General features: G+C 42.7%; 1 long non-coding RNA gene across 5 annotated transcripts in view; it reads left to right on the top strand.

Annotated features, from left to right (window-relative positions):
* The first annotated feature begins 8188 nt into the window (after window positions 1-8188).
* LOC141094704 (uncharacterized) overlaps window positions 8189-16848 on the top strand; it is a 211301-nt gene continuing 202641 nt past the window's right edge. The window contains exons 1-2 of one of the 5 annotated variants that reach the window (XR_012233158.1): window positions 8189-8377; window positions 10681-10774. This is a non-coding gene — a long non-coding RNA (uncharacterized lncRNA). Of the gene's footprint in view, window positions 8378-8893; window positions 8986-10680; window positions 10775-16848 lie in introns of those variants that run through there. The other 4 variants (XR_012233157.1, XR_012233155.1, XR_012233154.1 and 1 more) reach the window with 4 other exon arrangements.

Raw genomic sequence — 16848 nt, 5'->3', positions numbered from 1 at the left:
GTTTTTACCATCAGCGTGTCCTCAGTGTCTGTTTTTACCATCAGTGTGTCCTCAGTGTCTGTTTTTACCATCAGCGTGTCCTCAGTGTCCGTTTTTACAATCAGTGTCATCATTGTCTGTTTTTACCATCCGTGTGTCCGTTTTTACCATCCATGTGTCTTCAGTGACTGTTTTTACCCTCAGCGTGTCCTCAGTGTCTGTTTTTACCATCAGCGTGTCCTCAGTGTCTGTTTTTACCATCAGTGGGGTCATCAGTGTTTTTCGCGGATGGATAAGTAGATAAATAAATGACAAACCCTCTCCTGTACTTTGCAATGCTAAACACGTACAACACATGGATGACACATGGACTGTACATGGATGCCATCCGTGTGCTTTATGTGTTTTTCACGAACCCATAGACTTGTATTGGCCCTGGTCATCCATTATGCCCGAAAAACATGGACGTGTGAACAGCACAATTTTATTATAATAGATACGTGTTTTATCCGTGGAAGAAAACTTGCGTGTGAATGAGGCCTAGGAGGTATACTCCAGCAGAGCAAACCTGTCCACTCCGGACAAGTACAGTTTTGCATTAGAATTTAGGCTATGTGCACACGTTGCGGATTTTATGCGTTTTTGCCGTGAAAACGCATACAAGAAGCAACCTATTGAATTCAATGGCATTCCACACATGCTGTGCTAATGCTGCGTATTTTTCCACTGCAGAATCGCATTGCGGAAAAATACGCAGCATGCTCATTCTTTGTGCGGTATCGCGGGGATTCCGCACACATAGGAATGCATTGATTCGCTTACTTTCCGCATGTGGCTATGTCCACCATGCGCAAAGTAAGCGGAAAATGTGCGGATGGTACCCAAGGTCTGGAGGAGATGAGACTCTTCTCCAGGCCCTGGGTACCATATCCCTGTTAAAAAAAGAATTAAAATAAAAAATTGTGATATTCTCACCTTCCGGCGTCCCACACAGCGTCCCCAGGCCTCAGCGATGCTCCCGGCAAGTCCCGTTCACAGCGATGCCTTACGACAATGACCTGTGATGGCGTAGTGGTCTCGTGAGATGCTATGTCATCTGGGGTCATTGTCGCAAGGCATCACTGGGAACGGGAGTTGGCGGGAGCATCGCGAGGATCGGGAAGGCTGCAGGGGCCACCGGAAGGTGAGAATATCACGATTTTTTTAAATTATTTTTAACATTACATCTTTTTACTGCATAGGCAGCCTCAATAGTAAAAAGTTGGTCACACTTGTCAAACACTATGTTTGACGAGTGTGACCAACCTGTGAATCAGTTTTCCAAGCGATGCTACAGATCGCTTGGAAAGCGCTAGTATTCTACTAATTACGCTTGCAAAACGCTAGTTTTTCGCGGGAATTCCGCATGCGGATTTCCTGCGGCAGCGAGTTGTGGAATTGCCGCAGAAATTTCCGCAGCCATTCCGCACGTGTGCACATAGCCTCAAAGGGAACCTGCCCCATCGGTCCTTAAAGATGATTTCAGGGAATTAGGCTGTAAGCTTAAAGCAAGGACCTCCAAGGTGGTATTTTCGGAAATACGTCCTGTACCACGTGCCACGCCAGAGAGGCAACGGGAGATAAGGGAGGTTAATAAGTGGCTCAGGAATTGGTGTAGGAAGGAGGGGTTTGGGTTCCTGGAGAACTGGGCCGACTTCTCAGTTGGCTACAGGTTCTACGCTAGGGACGTGCTGCACCTCAATGGGGAGGATGCAGCTGTGCTGGGGGAGAAAATGGCTAGAAGGTTGGAGGAGTGTTTAAACTAGGGACGGGGGGAGGGTATTCCTTTTATAGGAGGGGAAGACAGTGCAGATAGAGACCTGGGCACAAATAATGACATTGGGGGTGGGGGTGGCATGGGGGGTGGGGTTAGAACAGTTAATAATTTAAGAAAGACTAGAGGTACAGAGAGATACATAAAGTGCATGTATACTAATGCCAGAAGCCTCGCCAACAAGATGGAGGAATTGGAGTTAATGTTGTTGGAACATAATTATGACATGGTGGGGTTATCTGAGACATGGCTGGATGAGAGCCATGACTGGGCAGTTAATTTACAGGGCTATAGTCTGTTCAGAAATGACCGAACAAATAAGCGAGGGGGGGGGGTGTTTATATGTAAAATCATCCTTAAAACCCTTCCTGCGTGATAATATATATGAATCTAATGAAAACGTAGAGTCCCTGTGGGTAGAGATAAGGGGAGGGGGGGAAAATAATAAATTACTGATAGGGGTTTGTTATAAGTCTCCAAAAATAATGGAAGCAACAGAGAATATCCTCATAAAGCAAATAGATGAAGCTGCGACTAAAGGAGAAGTCATTATTATGGGGGACTTCAACTACCCTGAAATACATTGGGGAACAGAAACCTGCAGTTCCAGCAAAGGTAATAGGTTTTTGACTACTATGAGAGACAATTACCTTTCACAACTGGTTCAGGACCAACAAGAGGGGGTGCACTGCTAGACCTAATATTAACCAACAGGCCAGACCGCATATCAAATGTAAGGGTTGGGGGTCACTTGGGTAATAGTGATCACAAATTAATAAGTTTTCATGTATCCTTTAATAAGATGTGTAGTAGAGGGGTTACAAGGACACTAAACTTCAGGAAAGCAAATTTCCAACGGATGAGAGATGATCTTGGTGCAATTAACTGGGACGATATCCTGAGACATAAAAATACACAAAGAAAATGGGAGACGTTTATTAGCATCCTGAATAGGAGCTATGCACAATATATACCGTATGGGAATAAACATGCGAGAAATAGTAGGAAACCACTATGGTTAAATAGAGCTGTAAGGGGCGCAATAAGGGACAAAAATAAAGCATTTAGAGAATTAAAGCAAGTAGGTAGTGATGAGGCATTAACTAAATACAGAAGCTTAAATAAATTCTGTAAAAAGCAAATCAAGACAGCAAAGATTGAGACAGAGACTCATTGCCAGAGAAAGTAAAAATAATCCCAAAATATTCTTTAACTAAAGTACATAAATGGTAAGAAGCTAAAAAATGATAGTGTTGGTCCCCTTAAAAATAGTCTGGGTGAAATGGTGGATGACGATGAGGAAAAAGCCAATATGCTAAATGACTTTTTTTCAACAGTATTTACACAAGAAAATCCCATGACGGATAACATGATCAGGGATAAAAATTCTCCATTAAATGTCACCTGCTTAACCCAGCAGGAAGTACGGCAGCGTCTAAAAATCACTAAAATTGACAAATCCCCGGGCTCGGATGGGATACATCCCCGAGTACTGCAGGAATTAAGCACAGTCATAGATAGACCATTATTTTTAATCTTCAATATTCAAAAAGGGGACAAAAACTGAACTTGGAAATTATAGGCCAGTAAGTTTAACCTCAACTGTGGGTAAAATCCTGGAGGGTTTTCTAAGAGATACTATACTGGAGTATCTGGAGAAGAATAACCTCATGACCTAATATCAACATGGGTTTACAAGGGACCGTTCCTGTCAGACTAATCTGATAAGCTTTTATGAAGAGGTAAGTTCAGGACTGGACCAAGGGAATGCAGTGGACGTGGTGTACATGGACTTTTCAAAAGCTTTTGATACGGTGCCACACAAAAGGTTGATACATAAAATGAGAGCAATGGAGAAAGGGGAAAATATGTGTAGGTGGGTTAAGAGCTGGCTCAGGGATAGGAAGCAAAGAGTGGTTATTAATGGAGCACACTCGGACTGGGTCGCGGTTAGCAGTGGGGTACCACAGGGGTCGGTGTTGGGTCCGCTTCTTTTTAACATATTTATTAATGACCTTGTAAGGGGCATAGAGAGTAGAATTTCAATATTTGCAGATGACACTAAACTCTGCAGGGTAATCAATACAGAGGAGGACAATTTTATATTACAGGAGGATTTATGTAAACTAGAAGCTTGGGCTGATAAATGGCAAATGAGCTTTAATGGGGATAAATGTAAGGTCATGCACTTGAGTAGAACGAATAAGATGTATAATTATGTGCTTAATTGTAAAACACTAGGCAAAACTGTCATTGAAAAAGACCTGGGTGTATGGGTGGACGACAAACCCACATTTAGTGGCCAGTGTCAGGCAGCTGCTGCAAAGGCAAATAAAATAATGGGATGCATTAAAAGAGGCATACAGTTGTAGCCAAAAGTATTGACACCCCTGCAATTCTGTCAGATAATACTCAGTTTCTTCCTGAAAATGATTGCAACCACAAATTCTTTGGTACTATTATCTTCATTTAATTTGTCTTAAATGAAAAAACACAAAAGAGAATGAAGCAAAAAGCAAAACATTGATCATTTCACACAAAACTCCAAAAATGGGCCAGACAAAAGTATTGGCACCCTCAGCCTAATACTTGGTTGCACAACCTTTAGCCAAAATAACTGCGACCAACCACTTCCGGTAACCATCAATGAGTTTCTTACAATGCTCTGCTGGAATTTTAGACCATTCTTCTTTGGCAAACTGCTCCAGGTCCCTGATATTTGAAGGGTGCCTTCTCCAAACTGCCATTTTTCGATCTCTCCACAGGTGTTCTATGGGATTCAGGTCTGGATTCATTGCTGGCCACCTTAGAAGTCTCCAGTGCTTTCTCTCAAACCATTTTCTAGTGCTTTTTGAAGTGTGTTTTGGGTCATTGTCCTGCTGGAAGACCCATGACCTCTGAGGGAGACCCAGCTTTCTCACACTGGGCCCTACATTATGCTGCAAAATTTGTTGGTAGTTTTCAGACTTGATAATGACATGCACACGGTCAAGCAGTCCAGTGCCAGAGGTAGCAAAACAACCCCAAAACATCAGGGAACCTCCGCCATGTCTGACTGTAGGGACCGTGTTTTTTTCTTTGAATGCCTCTTTTTTTCTCCTGTAAGCTCTATGTTGATGCCTTTGCTCAAAAAGCTCTACTTTTGTCTCATCTGACCAGAGAACATTCTTCCAAAACGTTTTAGGCTTTTTCAGGTAAGTTTCGGCAAACTCCAGCCTGGCTTTTTTATGTCTCGGGGTAAGAAGTGGGGTCTTCCTGGGTCTCCTACCATGCAGTCCCTTTTCATTATGACGCCGACGGATAGTACGGGTTGACACTGTTGTATCCTCGGACTGCAGGGCAGCTTGAACTTGTTTGGATGTTAGTCGAGGTTCTTTATCCAACATCCGCACAATCTTGCGTTGAAATCTCTTGTCAATTTTTCTTTTCCGTCCACATCTCGGGAGGTTAGCCACAGTGCCATGGGCTTTAAACTTCTTGATGACACTGCGCACGGTAGACACAGGAACATTCTGGTCTTTGGAGATGGACTTGTAGCCTTGAGATTGCTCATGCTTCCTCACAATTTGGTTTCTCAAGTCCTCAGACAGTTCTTTGGTCTTCTTTCTTTTCTCCATGCTCAATGTGGTACACACAAGGACACAGGACAGAGGTTGAGTCAACTTTAATCCATGTCAACTGGCTGCAAGTGTGATTTAGTTATTGCCAACACCTGTTAGGTGCCACTGTTAATTACACAAATTAGAGAAGCATCACATGATTTTTCGAACAGTGCCAATACTTTTGTCCACCCTCTTTTTTATGTTTGGTGTGGAATTATATCCAATTTGGCTTTAGGACAATTCTTTTTGTGTTTTTTCATTTAAGACAAATTAAATGAAGATAATAATACCAAAGAATTTGTGTTTGCAATCATTTTCAGGAAGAAACTGAGTATTATCTGACAGAATTGCAGGGGTGTCAATACTTTTGGCCACAACTGTAGATGCACATGAGGAGAACATAATTTTACCTCTATATAAGTCACTAGTGCGCCCACACTAAGGCTGTGTGCACACGGTGCGGATTCTGCTGCGGATCCGCAGTGGATTTGGCCCTGCGGATCTGCAGCAGTTTTTGCTGCGGTGTACAGTACCATTATTCCCTATGGGAAATGGAAACCGCAGTGCAGATGCTGCGGAATTTTCCGTGGTTTCTAAACCGCAGAAAGAATTGACATGTCAATTCTATCTGCGGATTCCGCAGCGGTTTCCTATCTCCTCGATTATGGAGATGGTGAAACCGCAGGGCAAAACCGCAGGCTAATCCGCAAATAAACCGCAGGTCTTTTGACCTGCGAATTTATCTGCGGATTTTGCAAAATCCGCGCGGATGAATCTGCAGACCAATCCGCAGCGTGTGCACGTAGCCTTAGAATACTGTGTACAGTTCTGGTCTCCGGTGTATAAGAAAGACATAGCTGAACTGGAGCGGGTGCAGAGAAGAGCGACCAAGGTTATTAGGGAACTAGGGGGTCTGCAATACCAAGACAGGTCATTACACTTGGGGTTATTTAGTTTGGAAAATCGGAAGCTTAGGGGTGATCTTATTACAATGTATAAATATATGCGGGGACAGTACAAAGACCTTTCTAATGATCTTTTTACTCTTAGACCTGTGACGGGGACAAGGGGGCATCCTCTACGTCTGGAGGAAAGAAGGTTTAAGCATACTCACAGACGCGGATTCTTTACTGTAAGAGCAGTGAGACTATGGAACTCTCTGCCATATGATGTTGTAATGAGTGATTCCCTACTAAAATTTAAGAAGGGCCTGGATGCCTTTCTTGAAAAGTATAATATTACAGGGTATATACACTAGTTTCCTTAATATTGCGTTGATCCAGGGAATTAGTCTGATTGCTGTATGTGGAGTCAGGAAGGAATTTTTTTTCCCCAATGTGAAGCTTACTGTTTGCCACATGGGTTTTTTTTTGCCTTCCTCTGGATCAACATGTTAGGGCAAGTTAGGATAGGATATGGGTTGAACTAGATGGACTTATAGTCTTCCTTCAACCTTAATAACTATGTTACTATGTTACTATAAAGCTATTCACCTACAGACATATGGTTAATCTGCAGGTAAGGCCTGTTTCACACATCTGTTTTAGTCAAAATCCGCCAATTTCGGAAAAAAACGGATCCGCCAAAAATGGGGTGGATCCGGTTTTTTCCCCCATAGACTTACATTAGTGGCGGATCTTGACTGTCGGTCGTCCGTCACACCCATTTTTTGACGGATCCGCCAACATTTTTCGGTCTCCCGGGCGGATGTGACGGACACTGCAACGTTTTTTTGACTTGACGGACCGCTATTTTTAACTGCGCCTGCACGGAGCTCTGCTCCAGGAACACTTTTAACCCTCAAATGCCATTCCGGGACAGGAAAAAAATACTCTCTCTCTCCCTCTCTCTTCTTTTTTCCGGGCACGGGTTCCTTTAAAATTCAGCCGTCGCCGGATCCGTCTGAACAATGGCACGCGTTGCTCTCAGTCCGCCGACGGATCCGTTTTCCACCATTTTGGCGGATAGCAACTGATAGGAAAGACGGATGTGTGCAACAGGCCTAAATAGCACTAGAAATTGCAGCTGGCGTCTCCCCGGAGGAATAAAGTTCATTTTCTCCCAGCAGCTGTGACTTCAGTAAGGACTGTTGTGTTTTCGGTCCGAGTGCTATCATCACAAAATCGGATGGTACTCGGACCATTGTTATTCAGTGGGACTGTGCAGATGAACGATTTTTTCACTGATTGAATCTGCATGTGAAAACAATGGCAGCCTCCCGTAAATCGGACGAGAATCGCCCATTCAAGTCTATGGGTGTGAGAAAAAAATTGGACGATTATTACGGATGCATTGCACTTCTGAAACATATTAAACTGCAAATCGGCCTGTACGATATTAATAACTGCTGCTGTAAAAAATGGGTTGTATAAGGATGACAAGTGCGAAAAAATCATCCCACTCTTCTGGTTGAAACTTTGAACAATTTTTTATATGGTCTTGTGAACCAAGCCAAGGCGGCCGGGCTCCTTCCTAACACTATTGACCTGCAGGTTACCCCCAAATCTGCAGGTAAACAGCATTGTGTGACATGACAGCTTCCCTTTCAGTCAAATTCTTGTATAAATTCTAAGACATTATTCACGGATCAGGAGGTCACACACCTACTAAATCCTCACCTAGACATTTATATTTTTTTTGCAAACTTTTGTACTAAACTGCCATGTACAAAATAATGGAATTTTTTTTTCCCTGAAGAAATCTTTTGCAAGTCACAAATTCCCAACTTGTGTGTATAAGAATTTATTGGATATGTGTTATGCCAGCATTGTCCTGCAGGGGTCACTGTAGATGGCAGGACGGGATCAGCGCAGGTGGAGATGGATTGTTTCACCTGTGAGGGGTAGTGGGAAGGTGCAGACCATGGAGATCCTGGGCTCAGTTCAAGGTGGGATTTTTAGTTATTTCCTTATTAGTATTTTATTTATTTTTTTTTTTTTAATTAGACCTCATGAACCATAACCGATCCAGGTGTTGTGTGCAGGTATGAAGCTATTCTTCACTTTTTTTTTTTTTCTTAATCATTCCATTAAGGCTTGTACATACCTGGTGTCATATCGTACTTTAATATGCAGCTTTTAATGTGACCCTTATTGCACTGCAGAGTCTTAACTGGAGTGAATGTGGTGCTGTAATGTGACAAGCCCAAATAAATTGAGGGTACACAATTTACGCTGCAGTTTGCGCATGAGATTTCTTATAATAAAAATGGATTTTGTGCGACTGAATGCGCTCTGGGTCATTGCTGAATTTCTGGTCCATGAGAACTACAGCAAATTGTTGATTGGGGAAAGTCTGACATTTTTTTTGCAGTTGCAACATAAAGCATCAACTTGCAAGATAGCTATATCATGGCAAATGTATAGCAGATCTGCTGTGATTTTGGGAAAGAAAAAAGAAATATATGAACACAGCCTTAAGGGGGCGCTGTACTGTATGAATTGAGTACTGGTCAATTATGCACAATCCTTTATTCTAAGGGTGCAGTTGGACTGCTGTATTACTAGCGCTAGAACCGCGGAGCGTGACAGCTGCATATAAATACATGCTGTCAGGAGAGCCGACAGCCAGTCCGAGCATTGCAATCCTTGCGTGAGTAATACTGCCGTCCGACTGCTTCATAAGGGGGATAAAAGTGCCCTTTTCTGGCTATCGGTTATGGTAATAGCTGGAATACTACTTTAGGTTTCATGGATGGAGCACACACCCATTATAATCCAAGGGGCTGTTCACATGTCCCACTTTTATTTTTGTTTCTTTGCGGATGGCAAAAAATATCATAGAGACATAGCCATTCTTTTTACCAGCATCACGGATGAAAAGTGCTATTACAAGTCTAAGGGTTGGTGAAAATCACATGATTGTACACTGATGCCATGTACAATCTATACATTGTGAATAACTGCAAAGGACAGGAGAAGCTTTGTCATTACATCCTATGGTACTGAAAGAGATAGAGGAAATTGCAGAACCACTAGCCAGAATCTCTGAAAATTTCTGGAGAACAGAAGTCCCAGAAGATTGGAAAAGAGCAGAATTTTGTCCCTATTTTCAAAAAAGGAAAGAAGATGGAGCCAGGAAATTACAGGCCAAGTGAGCCTTAGGTATATACCAGGAAAGATCTTTGAACAAATTATTAAACAGTATGTATGTAAGTACATGGATAAGAGTGCAGTAATTAACCAGAGCCAGCATGGGTTTGTAGCACATAAAGCCCCCGTTACACACAGCGAGATCGCTAGCAATATCGCTGTAACGTCACTGGTTTTGTGACGTAGCAGCGATATCGCTATGTCTGATACTTACCTCCGACCGGCTCCCCCGCTGATCGCGCAAGAACGTCCTGGACCATTTCTTGTCGGGTGCTTCCTGTGGCGACGACGAGCGACGCGTGGACGCGGGCGGGAGGACGTCAGGATCGCCGCGTCTGACAGGTAAGTAGCGACCCCCGACCGCTGCTATGTCGCTGGTGAGATCTGCCTGTGTGGCAGCTCACTAGCGACCACTTAGCGATGCAGCAGTGATTCATATCGTTGTCAGGATCGCTGGTGCATCGCTTAGTGTAACGGTACCCTTAGTCATGCCAGCTAATCTAATTTCCTTCTATGATGGAATCACTGACTGGGTGGATCATGGAAATGTGGTAGATATATTATATATAGACTTCAACAAAGCATTTTATAAAGTATCTCATACTATCCTTATTGAAATAATGACCAAGTATGGGATTGACAAGTCTGCGATTATTTATTAACTGTTAGGTGGATTCATAACTGGTTTGGTGATTGTAGTCAACGAGTGGTGATAAATGGTTAAACATGCAATTAGAAGAGAATTTCAAGTGGGATACCTCAAGGCTCTGTCCTGACCCCAGTGTTGTTCAACAGTTTTATAAGTGATCTAGCTAAGGGAACTGAAGGTAAACTAATCAAATTTGCAGATGATGCAAAGCTAGGAGGGATCGCTAACACTAGAGAAGACAGAGGAAGGTTTCAGAAGGATCTGGATAAGCTTGAACAATGGGCAGCAATTAATAGAATGGTATTTAACAGAAAAATGCAAGATTCTACATCTAGTCATGAAAAACAAAAATTACAGAATGGGAGGAACAGAACTAAGCAACAGCATATGTGAAAAAGACGGGTATACTAATAGATCACAGACTGCATGAGTCAACAGTGTGATGCAGCAGCAAAAAAGGCAAACATAGTTCTAGGGTGTATTAAGAGAAGCATAGAGTCTAGATCACATGAAGTAATTATCCCCCTTCTATTTCTCCTTGGTCAGACCTCATCTGGAATACTGTATCCAGTTCTGGGCACCACATTTTAAATAAGACATTGAAACACTGGAGCAAGTTCAGAGAAGAGCTACCAGGATGGTAAGTGGACTGCAAACTATGTCTTGCGAGGAACGGTTAAAGGATCTGGGAATGTTTAGCTTGCAGAAACAAAGGCTAAGAGGAAACTTAATAGCTGTCTATAAATATTTGAAGGGCTGTCACAGTGTAGAGGGATCATCCTTCCCTCATTTACACATGGAAACACGAGAAGCAATGGGATGGAACTGAAAGGGAGAAGATACAGATTAGATATTAGAAAAAAATGTTTTGACAGTGAAGATGATCAATGAGTGGAACAGGCTGCCACGAGAGGTGGTGAGTTCTCCTTCAATGGAAGTCTTCAAACAGAGGCTGGACAGACATCTGTCTGACATGGTTTAGTGAATCCTGCATTGAACAGGGGGTTGGACACGATGACCCTGGAGGTCTCTTCCAACTCAAATCATAGAATGTTAATGTTTACGTATGTGAAAAACACTAATGAAACACTGATGGGTAATATTGACCACATACTGATGACCTTTTTTCATATACATGAAGAAATATAAATGAGGTCTTAAAAGGAATATATCATCCAGTTTTTGCTATCTATCCTGAAAGTAGAATGATGTAGAGACAGAGACCCTGATTCCAGTGATGTCACTTACTGGCTGCTTGTCAGCAGGAGATTATGCTGTCACTATCCTGCTGCCATGTAGTCCCCAATATTCATTATCTCTGTATAACCATGCCCCCACCATTGGTAGCTTGCTGCCTATGCACAGTTTACAGAAAGCAGCCAATCAGTGGTGTGTGGGTGCGGGGTTATACACAACTCACAGGGAACCTGTCACCAATTTTAGGGTATGTGCACATGCTGCGGATTTGGCCCTGCGGATACGCAGCAGATTCTGTAGCGTTGCACAGTACCATTATAATCTATGAAAAACAAAAAACGTTGTGCACATGCTGCGGATTTTTCCGCGGGTTCAAATCCACAGCATGTCAATTGTTTGTGCGGAATCCGCAGCGGTTTCACACCGGTTTCTTTTGACCTGCGGATTTACCTGTGGATCTTGCAAAATCCGTGCGGAAAAATCCACAGACCAATCCGCAGTGTGTGCACACAGCCTAAGAGTCTCTGAACAAATGCCACCAGCTTTACTACTCCTGTGCTCACAAACGTGTCTGTCGTCTCCTGACTCCCCCTGTATAGCCGCAAAAATCCCGATAGAGATGCTCTCGCGCTGTATGTAAATGAGGATGGTCCGGTCCAATGGGCGTCATCACTGCGGTGTCTGTGCCTCCTCTCTGCTCCTAATGGCTGTTCTCTGACTTTGATTGACGTGGTTGATACATCCAGCGTCATCTAAGTAGCAAAATAAGATTTTGTGCCTCATTGGACCACACAGGCGCACTTTGCTCTAACCATCTGCAGGCAGAGCATAAAACACCGCTGCGCAGGCGGCATCATTCCATATCCAATGTACCCTGTCATCAGAAATAGCTGGAGGTGGTGGGATCACTTCAAGATTCAGAGTACTGGTAGATCTGCAGTAGATAAAACTGTGATTTAATAATAATCTTTATATAGCGCCAACATATTCTGCAGCGCTTTACAGTTTAACAGTTTCAAAACACAAGTCGTAAGTAACAACGCTAACAATACAATAATTAAAGCAAAATAAGACGACCCTGCTCGTGAGAGCTTACAATCTACAATGTTTATTTTATTAAAACTGCAGCAAGCAGCCCAGTAAGTGATATATCACTGGAATCCAAGTCTTTTCCCCTACATCATGCTGCTCTCAGAAGGGATAAAAAAAACTTTGTGACAGATTCCCTTTATGAATTTGCCCTACCTTTCAGGCTATTGTTCCATGGCAGGACTATATAAACACATTGTGATATCGCAAGAAATCTATTCCAGCGCGGTTTCCTGTGTATCATTGATGACAATCGCAGAAAACAAATCTATTAATGCAGGTGACATGGAGCCCAGGCCTTCACATGGCTTTATTCTTTTGTTTTCAGAGTCGATAAGACAAAGTTTGGAGGTCTCTGCTGTTCTCTTGATATTGATAACCTACCCTTAGGGTATCAAATTGGGGTCGTCCTGATGTCCAGTAGTGATCCGTTAGAAGGGATCCAGCAGCAATCAATTACCAAAGTGGTGCACACACAACTTTTTAGTCCATTTTTAAATAACTGATCTCTACTGTATCCATTTTTTCACACTGAAGTCTATGGAAAAAAAAGTTCCGTTTATTAGCCATCCATTTCTTTTTTCATTTGTAACAGATCTTTTTTTTTTTTTTTTTGCTTACTGGATTATTTATACCATATGGATTGATCAGTATCCAATCAAACCCATCAATGCAAGTCTATGGGTTTTTGAAAACATCCGATGGCACTCAGAGGCCATCCAAGTTCTTTCCTGTTTTCTTTTATGGGCTTTTAGATAGAAGCTTGAGAAACCGCCATCATTATTTTTTTTTTTTCTTCATCTGAGATGACACTCTGTCTAAAAAGAAAAAAAAAATACCTTCTGAAACACCAATGAACTTGGACCGATTTTTGCGAATCAGAAAAATCACTGATGTGTGAAGGCGCCCTAAAAGATTAAATAAATTAATGGTAAAATTGATACAGGAAAGATGTATATCTTTGTACCGTGTTAGCCAGTAGATAGAAGAATATTCAGGATTGAGAGTCCTAAGTGGTTGATACCTTTTAATGGCTAACTGAAAAGATGGTAACACATTGCAAGCTTTCGAGACTACTCAGGTCTCTTCATCAGGCTAGACTAATACAAAATCTGAAGTCACATATTTATGCACAATACAGCCTAGAAAAAATGCAATAGATAAGACAAGTGACACGAAGCAAAACTATCATTATGGGAGAGGGAGAAACATAAATATTGGAAAAGTTCACAGATAAGGAGTGTGAAAGTTTTATTGTCCTCTGATTGGTGTTTGGTTCTGTGTTGTGTGATGCCATGATAGACCCTCCTCTGTGAGGTCGGCCTGCCATGATAGTTATGTTTACTGTTAATAGAAGGTTCCTGTTGGCAAATAAAAGACATTGTGAGAGCAGAGTGTCTTATAAATCCTGAGGTTAATGGGAGATTGCAGCTGCTACCTGACGATAGACGTCGGTCTCCTGCCTTAGAACACAGATCTCTTTTGTACATGTATGAATGGCTTCTCTGTGCATTGTGATCACTGGCAAGTAGCTGTAGTCCCTCTATCCAAGTACTTTTTAGCATAAGATTTATTCCTGTTCCCTGTCTATTGTTCTTCTCAAAAAATTCAAGACTGTCTGTCAGCCTGTTCTGCCATGTAGATCCAGAGGAAGTAAAAAAAAAAAAAACATATGAATTGAAAGCATCTAGCTTTTCTATCTATGCTAGAAAATTGAAATGTAAAGTAACTTATGCACTTACCCTCATACAGGAGCAGGGCAACAGAAACAATGGAAGTACATACTGATTTCATCAGCAGAATAGTGAGTGCAGCTCTGGAGTATAATGCAGGATGTAACTCAGGCTCAGTACAGGATAAGTAATGTAATGTATGTACACAGTGACTCCACCAGCAGAATAGTGAGTGCAGCTCTGGGGCATAATACAGGCTGTAACTCAGGATCAGTACAGGATAAGTAATGTAATGTATGTCCACAGTGACTGCAACAGCAGAATAGTGAGTGCAGCTCTGGAGTATAATACAGGATGTAACTCAGGATCAGTACAGGATATGTAATGTATGTACACAGTGACTCCACCAGCAGAATAGTGAGTGCAGCTCTGGAGTATAATACAGGATGTAACTCAGGATCAGTACAGGATCAGTAATGTAATGTATGTGCACAGTGACTCCACCAGCAGAATAGTGAGTGCAGCTATAGAGTATAATACAGGGTGTAACTCAGGCTCAGTACAGGATAAGTAATGTAATGTATGTACACAGTGACTGCACCAGCAGAATAGTGAGTGCAGCTCTGGGGCATAATACAGGCTGTAACTCAGGATCAGTACAGGATAAGTAATGTAATGTATGTCCACAGTGACTGCAACAGCAGAATAGTGAGTGCAGCTCTGGAGTATAATACAGGATGTAACTCAGGATCAGTGCAGGATAAGTAATGTATGTACACAGTGACTCCACCAGCAGAATAGTGAGTGCAGCTCTGGAGTATAATACAGGATGTATCTCAGGATCAGTACAGGATAAGTAATGTAATGTATGTACACAGTGACTCCACCAGCAGAATAGTGAGTGCAGCTCTGGAGTATAATGCAGGATGTAACTCAGGCTCAGTACAGGATAAGTAATGTAATGTATGTACACAGTGACTCCACCAGCAGAATAGTGAGTGCAGCTCTGGAGTATAATACAGGATGTATCTCAGGATCAGTACAGGATAAGTAATGTAATGTATGTACACAGTGACTCCACCAGCAGAATAGTGAGTGCAGCTCTGGAGTATAATACAGGATGTAATTCAGGATCAGTGCAGGATAAGTAATGTAATGTATGTACACAGTGACTCCACCAGCAGAATAGTGAGTGCAGCTCTGGAGTATAATACAGGATGTATCTCAGGATCAGTACAGGATAAGTAATGTAATGTATGTACACAGTGACTCCACCAGCAGAATAGTGAGTGCAGCTCTGGAGTATAATGCAGGATGTAACTCAGGCTCAGTACAGGATAAGTAATGTAATGTATGTACACAGTGACTCCACCAGCAGAATAGTGAGTGCAGCTCTGGGGCATAATACAGGCTGTAACTCAGGATCAGTACAGGATAAGTAATGTAATGTATGTCCACAGTGACTGCAACAGCAGAATAGTGAGTGCAGCTCTGGAGTATAATACAGGATGTAACTCAGGATCAGTACAGGATATGTAATGTAATGTATGTACACAGTGACTCCACCAGCAGAATAGTGAGTGCAGCTCTGGAGTATAATACAGGATGTAACTCAGGATCAGTACAGGATCAGTAATGTAATGTATGTGCACAGTGACTCCACCAGCAGAATAGTGAGTGCAGCTATAGAGTATAATACAGGGTGTAACTCAGGCTCAGTACAGGATAAGTAATGTAATGTATGTACACAGTGACTCCACCAGCAGAATAGTGAGTGCAGCTCTGGAGTATAATACAGGGTGTAACTCCGGATCAGTACAGGATAAGTAATGTAATGTACACAGTGACTGCACCAGAAGAATAGTGAGTGCAGCTCTGGAGTATAATACAGGATGTAACTCAGGATCAGTACAGGATAAGTAAAGTAATGTATGTACTCAGTGACCGCACCAGCAGAATAGTGAGTGCAGCTCTGGAGTATAAGGCTGTGTGCACACGATGCAGATTTGCAGCGGTTCCGCAGCGGATTTTACCGCGCAGAAACGTTGCATTTCTGCATTGTGATGTACAGTAGCCTTAAAATCAATGTAAAAAAAAAAACCGCTGTGCAGACGCTGCGGATTTTTCCGCGGTACAAAATCCGCAGCATGTTACTTTTGTGCGGTTTTCCATCTCCCCTGTCACCAAATCCGCAGGGGGAAAACCGCACAAAAACCGCATGAAAACCGCATCAAAAATGGAAGAAATCCGCAGGGCCAAAAAGTACGTGTGCACTCAGCCTAATACAGGATGTAACTCAGGAGCAGTACAGGATAAGTAATGTAATGTATGTACACAGTGACTCCACCAGTAGAATAGTGAGTGCAGCTCTGGGGTATAATACAGGATGTAACTCAGGAGCAGTACAGGATAAGTAATGTAATGTATGTACACAGTGACTGCACCAGCAGAATAGTGAGTGCAGCTCTGCTCAGCTGCTGCTCATTGTGCTAAATGTGGGTGCAGTCGACACTGATCCTGCTGTGTGCTCCTGAGCTCCAGAGAACCAACACCTCCAGAGAACCACCCAGGGACCTGCTCTCTCTTCTACCCAGGGAGGGAGTGGGCTTCCTGGGATGAGTGAAGGAGCCAAGTCCCAGGTTTCTGTTTCCCCGGTCCAGGCTGATGGAGGGGCAGAAAAAAACAGCAACTGGCCTGCACTTCAGAGGACTCGGGCGTGAGACGCTCCACCAGGAGTCGCAGCAATGTTGCTCCA

Source organism: Dendrobates tinctorius, unplaced genomic scaffold (genome assembly GCF_039654945.1).
Source record: "Dendrobates tinctorius isolate UK_male_01 unplaced genomic scaffold, ASM3965494v1 ptg000065l, whole genome shotgun sequence".
NCBI classification, from domain to species: domain Eukaryota; kingdom Metazoa; phylum Chordata; class Amphibia; order Anura; family Dendrobatidae; genus Dendrobates; species Dendrobates tinctorius.
The sequence above is the reverse complement of the archived record's forward strand: the minus strand, read 5'-3'. Positions and strand labels throughout refer to the sequence as shown.